General features: G+C 42.3%; 1 pseudogene; it reads right to left on the bottom strand.

The window, feature by feature from the left end:
- On the bottom strand, positions 403-9785 carry LOC109950355 (annotated as a pseudogene).

The raw sequence follows: 12256 nt of genomic DNA, 5'->3' as shown, positions 1-12256 counted from the left end.
AATTTATAGGGGAGACTCTGCCGAAATTTCGGCAGGAAGTCTCGGTCTTTAGTGATCGGGTCTGACATCGGAGTGATGTCAGGAATTCCAAAGGGTTCGTCTCGGGTTTTGAGAAAATTCGGGGCGGGTCCTTAAAGCCTGGTCCTTCTTTCTCCATACCATGTTACTCTCGAGTACGCTCTCCGCTTTAAATTCCACGCCTCGAACAATGAGGCCGAATACAAAGCACTCCTGGCTGGCCTTTGACTCGCCCAGGAGATGAGGGCCCAACAAATATAGATATTCAGTGCTCCCAACTCGTGGTCCATTATGTCAACCAAGACTTCAATGCCAAGTACACCTTCATGAAGACATACCTTTAGCATGCCCATCTCTTATTAAAAACCTTCAAGGCATACCAGATCAGCCAGATCCCGCAAAAAAGTTACTCAAAACTTTAAGAGCTAATGGAAGACCATCAACATACCTCACAACACAACTAGACAAATCAACATAATCTTTGTCAGGCTGGACTTTTCCAAAGGCTTTCCAACTAAAAAGCTGAAGAGAGTCATTATAATTTAGTTGTTGGACCGAAAATCTTCTCTTCACTCCATGTTCAATTAACAAATGCTAATTTCTAGTTGTAATAATGACTTTAATCCCAGAACCAATCTGCTTTTGCTTTCCAACCAAATAAGCTAAATGGTCTGTTCCAACCAAACAATCTAAATGGTGTGAGTGGGTCACATCATCGAGAATGAGAACCTTTTTGTCACAAAGTAACCTTCCAATCATTGTGGATGCTTCATCAACATGAAATATTTCAATTCTTTTCATCAATATTATGGGACCAAATTCTAGCAAAACCCTAGGTCAAATATTTCCATCCATTTTGGGATTGTTTGACCTAATTGGGAGTTACTCAATTTAATTGAGAGTTACCTGATTTAATTGGGATTTATTTGATTTTTACCTTAATTAGGGATTTGATTTAAATCAAATCCTTAATTAAGCCAATTTCGCCAAATCAGGGAATAATAATTCCTTTCCATATGTGGAATTATTCTTCTGAAACCATATCCTCCGAGGCCCCCTATAATACATGGCTACGCATAAGGGTTGAGGTACATCTAAATTCCTCTCTGAAACACTGCAGAAATTATCTTTCACAAACCCTAGCTGCCATACTCTTTCTCTCTTTCACAAACACCTTGCAGTCGCCTCCTAACGCTGTGTAGCCACCTCCAGCTACTGGAATTGCAGAATAGCCGCTGTACACAGTTGCTAGAATTACATAACGGCCACTGCAGACAGCTGCTGGAATTGCAGGACAGCCGCCACATGGCCCCGTGACCTCCACAGCCTTGCACCCGCAAGCGTCGGCTGCCAGAGCTGCTCTGCCTCGGTATCCTGCTGTTCAAACACAGTAGTAACTACACTACTCAGCTGCCGGATTTGCTGCACAGTCCCATGACTACTTCGACGCCGTCCCAGTCTTCAAGAAAATCCATTCTCTCCTTCATCTGCAACCATACTTGACGTATGCACCTGTGTACATAACTAACGAAGTCCTAGCCTCTATGCCATTAGGCCCAATGCACACCTCTCTACCTGATCCGCACAGTCAGGTGGACCTTAACTCATGGGTTAATCAACTCATACCGAGGGTCGATGATCAAAACAACGTGATTGGCTAGCTTTGGAGCCCATGACGAGGAGAGAAGGATCCGCGAGCATACCGGCGAGCATTTTGAGAAATCCCAAACTAGTCAGTCAAAGACAAACTGGCAGGGAAGAGAACAAGATCGTGCTGACAAGATGTAGACATCTACAAGCCGTACACTGAGCCTGTTGACGATCCATTCAAGACTAGGCTTAAAGGAGGCACGAGTCCGTGAACGATTGCGTGACGAAGGCAACGATTGACAACTTATGGAAGGACCTTCGCAAGCTTAATCCACTCATCTACCTCACAGGCAAGGCAACCAAGGAGGTCGACCTTTGCGAGTCAACGAGGAAGTCAACCATTCCCGCCCGAATCACATAGGTTGCCAACGTGATTGGCAAGCCATGTGCACAGAAGACCTTGAGAAGCTCGTAAATGACCGACTTTGAGGCTTAAAGATTGGCAGAAATTTTGAGGATGCTCTCCGCAGGGAGGTGGACCAAGTAAACTCTACGCCTTTCACCTCCGAAATGAGGCAGGCTGCTCCCCCAAAGCAATTCTCAAAGATTTCGTTCACGTATTTCGAAGGGGATTCTGATCCTGAGAGCCATCTAAAACACTTCAAAAGTGTCATGATCCTCTACAAAGCCAACGACACGCTAATGTGCCCTTACAAGGAGCAGCCCAAGATTGGTTATACACCCTACCATTCGGGTCGATCAGCAGCTTCAAGAAGCTAGCTTACGTCTTCACCAAAGAATACACTTCTTACCAGAGGATCAAGAAGAACCATGACCACCTGTTCAACCTACACAAGAAGTCCGATGAATCCCTACGAGATTACATCAAAGAGGTTCAAAGCAGAAAGGGCAAACATCATTAGATGTGACGATCGAATCGCGTCATCGGCGTTCAAGACGGGCTTGCCAACTGAGTGTGAGCTGTATCGAGAGCTGACCATCTCTCCCTGCCAAACATTGGAAGAAGTCTTCGCGACAGCAGAGCACTACGCATATTGGGACGATGACCGGATCGCCGCAAAGAAGGCTGCCAAGCAAGTCGATCAACCGGTTAAGCAGGCAAGCCAAAGGAACAGCAGGATAAAAGACAAGGCAATAGTGGAATACAGCCTCAGGGAGGTGCTCCAACAGCAGAGAGCTACACCAGGTTCATTGTCCCGGTACACCAAATCCTGGCCTAAGTAAATAACATGTCTTGGTTGAAGAAACCACAGCCTTTAAAGAGAAACCCAGCCAAGAAGGATACTAGTAGATACTGCGAATTCCATGAAGGGTACGGTCATTACACAATTGACTGCTTCGCCTGGAAAAAGCACCTCGAAGAACTAGTCAGAGATAGCCATTGCACGGAATTTATCATAAGGAGGGCTATTTAGCAAATCAAGGATCGTGATGCAACTACCAATGAGCCTTCACGAAAAAATTCATACGGATCAGCACTAGGGGTGGGCACTCAAATCGGTGAGCCGGAAATCCGAGCCGAACCGTACCGAACCAAACCGGAAAAAAACTGAGTTGACCAAAAAGTCAACAACCGGTCAAAAATCGAACCGGACCGGTTTGGACTGGTTCCGAATTCGGTTCCATGTCTTCAAAAATCGAACCGGGCAGAACCGAACCGGTCAAATTAAAAAAAAATATAATTTTAATATATATTTATATTTAATGCTATATTTTTAATTTCACTAAAAAAAACCTAAAATTTATCCAAGTTCAATGTCAAAATATCTCTCTTTTCTAACTTTCATATTTATTTTTTATATGAAATTGAATAATTTGTTAATTTTCAAGTAAAAAAATAATATTTCAGTTTAGAATTGTATTAATCTGGTTCAAAATCGAACCGAAATCAGAATCGGTTCAAACCGAACCGGACAGTTTTTGAAATTTTTTAATTAAAACTGAACCGAACCAAATCGGATAAATAGTACCGGATCGGTTCTAATTTGAAGCAAAAACCGGTCCAAACCGAACCGTGCCCACCCCTAATCAGCACGATCCTAGCCAACTCTAAGAGCCCGAGCTAACCACCTAGGAGTAGAAGAGAATGATAAAGTAAGCGACTTTTGTCTCCCAAGCCATCACCAGCTACCCAGTTATGGAAGATGATCCTGACATCATCTTTTAAGGAATGAAAATTTCAAGACAATGAAATGCCCATCACTTTCGAAGGTACTATCCACGAAGCTCCTCGCCTATTAGCTCAGCTCCAAGCAGGCGGCCAAGCCTCCCTTACCTCAATTAAAGACAAGTTACTTTTGATGTGACCCCTGCAACTCATCTCTTTGTTCAATAAAACAATGTAGTCACACATACATCAATATAAGTCCAAGCTTTTCTTTTCCATGGAGTGTTCACAAATGCAATCAACACATCTTCGAACGTAGGCCAAAAGGGCCATTATCATCGGAACGCCTCCGGACGTAGGCCAAACAAGCCACTCTTGTCGACACGCCTCTGGACGTAGGCTAAGCGGGCCACTCTCATTGGCACGTCTCCGAACGTAGGTCAAACAGACCACTTTCATTGATACGTCTCTGGATGTAGGCCAAACGGACCACACTCATCTACACCTCTCCGAATGTAGGCCAAACGGGCCATACTCTCATCGACACATCTTCGGATGTAGGCTAAACAGGCCACCTTCACCGTCATATCTCCAGACGTAGGCCAAACGAGCCACCCTTATCGACACGCCTCCGGAAGTAGGCCAAACGGGCCACCCTCATCGACACGTCTCCGGACGTTAGCTAAATAGGCCACACTCATCGACACGTCTCCAGATGTAGGCCCGAACGAGTCACTCAAATCGACACGTCTACGAACGTAAGCCAAATGGGCCACACTTATTGACACGTCTCTAGATGCAAGCTAAACAGGCCGCCCTCATACTTTCATCAACACGTCTCTGGACGTAGGCTAAACGGGTCACTCACATCGACACATCTTTAGACGTAAGCCAAATAGGCATTTTCTTCGGATGTAGGCCAAACGGGCCACCCTCATCCACACGTCTCCAGATGTAGGCCATACGGGCCACTCTTATCTACACGTCTCTGGAATTTGGCCAAACGGGCCACACTTATGACACGTCTCCTGACATAGGCCAAACGGGCCACTTTCATCGACACGTCTCTAGACGCAGGTCAAACAGGCCACTCTCATCGATATGTCTCTGGACATAGGCTAAACATGTCGCAACTTGAGGAAAAACATCCTACGGGATGCACAGAACATGCCCGGAGTCCCTTAAGGGGGACCCTAGCACTTGTCAAGTTTCCTGAGGGAAAACATCCTATAGGATATGCAAAACATGCCCGGAGTCTGTTGGTAAATTTTAACAACAATATTAAAACCTTGCAAGTGCACAAATCAAATGATAGTATAGTAAGCAAGCAAGGGTCGATCCCACGGAGATTGTGATCTAAAGAGATGTTTATCAATGTCACGCAATGAAAATCAAAACAAAGGACTTCCAAACACACGCCAACACCAAGGGGGGTTTTGATTTGTTTTTGTGAATCAAACAAAATAAGGAAAAGGAAACAAAAGAGAATTTAAATTAGAGTTTAAGAGAAATTGGTTTAAAATCAATCAAGAACAATAGCTAGGACTTACTATCCACCTCCAAACAATCAATCAATCCATAAACAACAATAGATAATCAATTTCTAGCAAGCATATGATGACGACACTCACAACAAGATCATGGCATTTGACTCGAGTTGTATGATTCTCTCTTAAGTGTATGTAAAGTGTATGGCATTTACATCAATACGTGTATTCTTAATTGAAATCTAGTATGGCATTTACTCAAATTAACAATCAAGAATCCATTAAGATCAAAGAGAATATGAGTGTCACAAAAACCCTAAAACATGGCATTTGTTATTAGGAATTCAAGAATCGATTTCTCATAACTAGTTCTTAACCCAATTATTCGTTGCAAACAAGAACACATTCAATATGGCAATTGACCTATGTTCTACAACAATTTAATTCCAATACATGCTTCTAAGTCAGCTACTCAAAGAAACAAAATATCAGAATTCACATAACATAGAGAAACCGAAATCATCACGCTTGTAGAAACTAAAAATCCATTAAACTTGTTTATAAAATTGAAATCATGTTTAGGGCTTCAAGATTAAGCCCTAACTAACAAGAAATTAGTTACTCATGGTCTTGGATGAACTCAAAAATAAATACATAAGAACTGAAAATTAAAAGAAGGAAGGAAAAGAAAGAACTCGTTCGCAGCTTTCTCCTCTTGCCCGGTTGATCTCTTTAGGACGTGAATGCTTTTTTATCAGGCCTTGGCTCGTCTTTTATATCACTTATATCAGAGTTCTAAACCCTAAAATTGACTGAAAAGTCGTCCGAGAAGTCTTGGTAAACAAGGAATCCAAATAGGAAAGTAAAAATCACAATTCCTAACTCCACTGGGAAATACAGCTCAGCCCAATGTTCACACGATTTGGGGATCTTCGACCTTGTAGAAAAATCATTAAAAATATATTTTAGAAAGATAAATGTCTTATCTTTCCAACCATATATAGCACGTAACTTGAAAAATTCGGAAAGGCTTCCGTTTCTTCACATTCACGTAACATGTACGAAACTGTCCTGTCTGCACGTGGGCTAACTTTTCTTGTAATACTGTACCAATTGGCTCGGTAGAAAATTCTAGAAAAATCATAGATTGAACTTCAAGATGTTAGCTTTCATCTCCAATTGGTCTTGCGCTAAAATTCCTCCGAAAAGTTGATTTTCCCTTAAAAACCTTCTAAGAGCGCAGAAAAGCTGAAAATCAGAAAAATAAAGTAATAAGCCCTTTTTAAATCTAATTCTCTTACAAAACCAAAGTAAAAAGAGTACATAAATGAGTATATTTATGGACTTATCAGAGTCCCTTAAGAGAGACCCTGGCACTCATAAATTTCCTAAGAGAGACACACAATTGGCTGGTTACTCAAGCAGTTCACAAGTCGATATGCAAATTGGAGTTGAAAAAATAACTAAATTTCCATAGTATGCTGACCAACTGGTCAAGTTCAACAAAAGAAGATGATCAAATAGGACCAATTATTTTAAACAAGAAAGCAAACTACAAAAACTGAAAAAAAAAATAAAGAAGTCTTCATCTACTCTGAGTCACCAGTAGGAAACCCCTAATCTGCAGCCTCTTCAGCATCTGCCTAATCAGCTATGCCTTCAGTAGCTCCACCTGCCTGCTCTGCAACACCTACCTCCATCTCATCGGTTATATCCTCATCTGCTTCATCCTCTTCGGCTATCGCCTGCTCTTCAGTCCATTCCATGTTCACAACATTAACCTACTTACTTTGCACAAGGAACGAGTCCGGGCAAAGTGCCTCGATGTCACCATTTTCAATTGTATAGAAGGGAGCAATCTTATTTGTGCAGTGCAAGTAACCCAACTTGTACGCATCTATGGTGGCTTCAAAATAGATTTCTCGGCAGACTTGTGGTGAGCGGGAAGTCTAGCCAGAAGCTTGTGATAGCTGAGGGAGATATCAACATTCTTGCGCTCGAGACGGAGGAAGGCATCATTTCGACTAACCAAGTCAGCAGCAGAAGATCTAAGCTCAAAATCCTTCTCAGCAAGGTTGCTTTTCAGCTCAGAGATCATCACCCACAAATCAGACGTCTTCTTATAACAGGTTTACTTGGCAGAAAGCTTGCTGGCCAGTTCAACATTCTTCTTCTCCAACTCGCTGAGCTAAGCAGAAGAAGGGGCAACAATATACGAGTTCTAGATAGTCTAAGTAGCAAAAACTAATCATTTTTGAAGCAGATGAAATGTCGCTTCCCTTTATTTTTCCAAAGAATTAAAGACTCAAGAAGGTGTCAAGATCGCCGCCCTGACGGATGTGATTAACCAGCTCAACACAAGTAGACGAGCTTGACAGAAAGTTCATCTTGAGCAGATCAGACACGCCCACATCTCTGACATGATTGAACTTGCCCACCTCTGGGTTAGCCGTTGGCATTACGTAAGATCCCTTCGCTCAGGCAGACGACTCTCTCGTCTTCTTAGCCTCCTCCAACCTTACCTCCAAAGGATTCAATAATGCTGAATCAACTCCACACTTGACTGCCTATGATTCAGCAGTCGGATCATGAGCAGACCTCCTAGTTCGATCTCCATCATTTGACTGATGCAGGTGATCGGACCTTTGAAGAGGAACATCTACACCTTTTTGCCTCTCAGCAGGTGAACTAGACTGTGCACAGACTATTTCAAGGAGCAGATCATGGTCTTCAAGTTTGTCAACTGGAGACTTGAGTAGAATATCCTGAGCACTGCGCATACCCCCAACCTTCCTGCTATCTGTACTAGCGAGATGCTTAACCCTAGTAGATGAAGGGGGACTAGCTTATACTTATGTCTTCTCAGCAAAAGATAGCCTTGGTTTCTCCCTCAACGGAGATACATTCTTCGCCCACGAAGCTGTAGCTCCATTTCTTGAAGATTTGACATCAACCTTCCTTTTTTAGGGGGGTTCGGCAGAACACTCCTCCTGTTCCGCAAGCAGATCATTAAAGTCTAGAACGTTCTGCTTCCATCTCTCAACATCTTAGGAAAGGGGCAGACCATCAACCTCCCCCTGATACTCGCTCAGCTGACATGGTCTGCAACGCATGATGCCTAGCATGCTTTAGCCCAGACTTGCGATGATAGACAGCAGCTGGTCCACTTGCGCACACCTGCTCCACCACAGCTGTAGTCCACTGCCAACCGTCGCTTGTCATGAAGACAACTAACCGGGCTTCCCCCAGCTGGCCCTCATTGCAAAAAAGAAGAAAAGACGAAGAAAAGAAATATACGTGCTCGACTTCGCTTGGGATGCACGGCAACTCCTCTCTTCAACAAGCAGTACAAATTCTCCAAGATCTCTCTCATGCTAGAAAGTGGAGAAGTTAAGTTTGCGACGTGAAGAAGTGTGAAGAGAACCCCTGCATTTACACAGGTTGGGCATCCTAGGTCAAGAAGGAATCACAAGCCCATTCCTACTGTGAACCCAACTCCAAGAACAGTCAAAAGCCCACTCTAATTGGGAACCCAATCTGGAAAAGGAGTCCAACTCACTGAAAAAGCCCAGTTACAGCTGGACAACCCAACAGTTAATTCACACCTCCTCCATGCCACTATGCGCCATGCAGAAGTGGGAACCAAATTCTAGCAAAACCCTAAGTCAAATTTTTCCTTCCATTTTGGGATTATTTGACCTAATTGGGAGTTACTCAATTTAATTGGGAGTTACTGCATATAATTGGGAGTTACCTGATTTAATTGGGATTTATTTGATTCTTACCTTTATTAGGGATTTGATTTAAATCAAATCCTTAATTAAGCCAATCTCGCCAAATTAGGGAAGAATAATTCCTTTCCATCTGTGGAATTATTCTTATGAAACTCTAGCCTTCGAGGCCCCTTATAAATACATGGCTAAGCATAAGGGTTGAGGTACGTCCAAATTCCCTTATAAATACATGGCTAAGCATAAGGGTTGAGGTACGTCCAAATTCCTCTCTAAAACTCGGCATAAATTATCTTTCACAAACCCTAGCTACCATACTCTTTCTCTCTCTCACACAAGGCTCCAGCCACCACACAACGCTCTATCCGCCCGATTCACACCAGACATACAACTCCGTACCCTTCTTAGCTATTGTTTCTCCACGAATTAATTGAACTAATTTAGGCATCGGAGGGCCTTTGGCCAACACCCCCTGGGTGTGGTCCTCTTATTCTAATTTATTTTGCAGGGAGAAAGAGACGAAGAAGAAGAAAGGAGAATCTTAGACGAATATTCTTGTGGGACGAAAATCGCTCCCACAAATATCCTCGTAATAATTTCCCTTTGTTGGTGAATGAGACCACTTCTTTTAACTGTATCGCTAACATTCTCAAGCAACATGCTGATTTCAAAATCATGAGAGATTCTCTGGCGAACAACTTTGGCAATAGTTGTTTTACCAATCCCTCCCATAGCCCATATTCCTATAAAGGGCAAATCATCCACCCTAGCACCTAAAAGTAAATTATTGATTTTATACTTGACTGACTCTAATCCAACTGAGTTCTCCATAGAAGTAAACGATGTAGGGCCTAATCTCATCAATAATATCTTTGACGAGCTGAGTTTGGTACCTACAACATATTAAATAGAAACATTAATATCAGTCATGGAAATTGTTTGGACATAAAGATTCAAAACTCGGACATGTTTTCCATAGGAAGATAATAGTAATGTCTACCAGTCCCTACATACAAATGAAGTTGTTGTTTCCTTTTCTCGCCAACACTCTTTTTGGGTGTACTATGGGTCAAGCTATTCTGGAGAGTGGGAAAGTCGTTGGATCAACACCAATGCCCCGATTAGATTTTTGGCATGAGAGGGAGATTTTTTCAACTTTTGAACAAAATCGAAAGTTGGATCAAGTTGACAAGAACGGGCGAGCTCGAGTTAGACCCTAACAACTTGTTCTTATTGTCCTAATCATGAATTGCATAGGCGAGCCACTACTGGGTATGAGACAAGCCCAATAGATCAGGTATATGTAGTGTACGATGTTGACTCGTTGGATTTGTGGTTGTTCTGGACTTCTACTCAAGCCATTGTGCTCCAAAGGGACTAGCTTAGATTAGTTCTTTTCTATGCCTCAATCAAGAGGACTTCAATATTCTTTCATTTGTGCGTTGTCAATTTGATAGACACGAACAATACCTGATCAAACAAGAGGGAAACCAACGTCGTGGTTAATGTTACCCTATTTGGGTTCAGAACCCTATCTTAAATCCAAAATTACCCAGATTAGGTCAAGGTTTTAATCAATTCGTGCTGAATGATATAGTTTGGGCCTGAACTAGTCCTTATTTTCGGACTAACAGAGCCCTATTCGAGCCTAGACCTCTGTTTTGGACCCAATTAATAGACTTGAATAATATAAAGGCGGGAAAGTAAACTATTCTATGGAAATATACGTGAGAACAGTTAAATTGCAGATATTTGATGAAATAACTAAAAAAAACTTCAAGAACTCCTTATCCTATTATAGCTTGATAGCAAAGAAAGACAAGAGTCATAGATATCTCTATTTAACTAATTCAAAACACCAATTATAGTGTAGAAAAAACTGGAGATTTCTCTATCCAGTTCGAGTAATACATAAATTCAAATTGATCATTTAAAAGAAATCATACCATGAAGATGGCAGAGCAACGAAAGATAAACGCAGGAGTGGTCAACTAGTTATCTGAATATTAAGTAAGCTTGTTTGAAAAGATCTAGAGTTTTTTCAAGTATTTTCGAGACGTTGCGTCTGGTTATTGAAGAGAGAGTCCCCTTTTGTTGTTGCAAAGGCTCTATATTTGTAGTCAAGAATTCCCAAAGATAAAGGCTGAAAGAGGATATTTGGCTGCTATCCAAACTCAGCTGTTGATCAATGTTCCTAGATCGGTTTATAGGTGAGAGGACGGAATATCTCCCAAAATTGATATAAGCAAACATCACAGCCACGTTTGGTATTAATTTCGGTCTGCTGGGTAGAGAAAAACCTCCCAAATTCTCTTCTTTTGAAGCAAAAACCGATGCAAAAGTTTCTTCCGCACTATAGTTCTGCCGAAATTTCCAAACTTTTCTCAAGTTTTTCTTGTCATTTTCTCTGTGTAATGGCGCCAAAGAAATCAAAAGCTCCCAGGGTCTTTGTTGACGCTCCTGATTGGGTTTCAGGGTGAGGTGTTGTAGAGCACGCCAAGGAGTTCTAGGCGACTCTGGTGCAGGAACAGGCAAGGAATTTGGTAAGATTTTACTCTTCATTTCCCTTAAGTTTGAAAGGTCCTCCCAAGACTCCTTTTTTAGGCCCTCATTATCATCAGGACAAACCAGAGAGTTTATGGGCCTTGGATACACAATTGGTCCGATTGCCATTTCCTTATGGTCTGGAAGACATAGACTCGGGGTCCTAGGAAACAAATTTGGAGAGACTAGGTTCAAACCTTGAAGTACCCCTCACCGAGGATTATGTCTCTTGGGCTAACTGGGTAGATGAAATGATGCCTATGTATCAAGATAAATGCATGGAAAATGGGATTTTTTTTATGCCATTATGTTGTCGAAGTATCAAATTGATTTGAACGCTCCGTTGCTGGGTGCTGCTTTATGTTATTGGGACAATACCTCTAATACTTTTGCCTTCGGACCTGGTCCCATGAGTCCTACCCTTCTAGACATGGTTGCCCTCTTCGGCTTCAAGCGCTGTGGCATGAGTATAGACCTTTTGGGGGATTACGAGTTAAAGAACTGTAGAATCGAGATCCTGATGAAGGCTAGTCGAACAGAGATTGTGCATCTGATAACCTTTTCTGGGATGGCTGACTGTGATCAGGAACACGTGATGTTCTTGCTTTTTTTGGCTAAAAAAATTTATCTTCCCCTATACTAACGAAGGGGTGAAACCAAAATATGGGTGTGGCCACTAGGCGAAGCTCTTCACAATGAAGTGGGTGCGGCCACGGGCCCTTTTATGCTAGGATCTCTCTATCCCTGCCTTCACCAAA

The sequence above is a fragment of the Prunus persica genome, chromosome G7 (genome assembly GCF_000346465.2).
Source record: "Prunus persica cultivar Lovell chromosome G7, Prunus_persica_NCBIv2, whole genome shotgun sequence".
Taxonomy (NCBI): Eukaryota; Viridiplantae; Streptophyta; class Magnoliopsida; order Rosales; family Rosaceae; genus Prunus; species Prunus persica.
Note: the sequence above shows the minus strand (reverse complement) of the source record. Positions and strands in the feature narration are given on the sequence as shown.